Source organism: Aptenodytes forsteri, unplaced genomic scaffold, assembly GCF_000699145.1.
Source record: "Aptenodytes forsteri isolate BGI_AS27 unplaced genomic scaffold, ASM69914v1 Scaffold92, whole genome shotgun sequence".
In the NCBI taxonomy this organism is placed as follows: domain Eukaryota; kingdom Metazoa; phylum Chordata; class Aves; order Sphenisciformes; family Spheniscidae; genus Aptenodytes; species Aptenodytes forsteri.
The window spans coordinates 2,504,040-2,504,529 of record NW_008794581.1 but is presented as its reverse complement, the minus strand read 5'-3'; positions in this window follow the sequence as shown (position 1 = coordinate 2,504,529).

The window sequence follows — 490 nt, the reverse complement described above, 5'->3', positions numbered from 1 at the left end:
AATCCACTTGGTGGTTTCACAGCCCGGGAAGCGACGGGCCCAAAGCCCCTTCCTCCTCCTGGGGAGTCGCCTTCAACCTCCGTACTCACACCGCCAGACCGAGGTCGGACTTTAAGCCCCCCGCCGTCTCCTCGTAAATCCAAGAAAATCCCCGACACGGCGGTTTTCTGCATAGGGTGGTTTATTTTTACCGATGCTACTCGGGCACACACTGTGGTTTACAGCGACCACAAGCAACGACCTGCAAACACTAAGTCTACCCAGAATGATGGAGGGGAGGGAGGCGGGAGCGCCGGCGCCCGGCAGCGGAGTCCCGGCGAGGCCAGGCGAGGCGAAGGCGGCCGCAGAGCCCTCCCGGTCCGGGCATCCCCCCGCCGCCCCCCGGCGGCGGCGGGGCGTCCCGGAGCCTCCTGCCCCTATTCCGGCCGGGGGCCGGGGGCCAGGCGGATGGAGCGAGTGGCAGGGGCTCCCGCCCCCGCGGCGCGCGGCG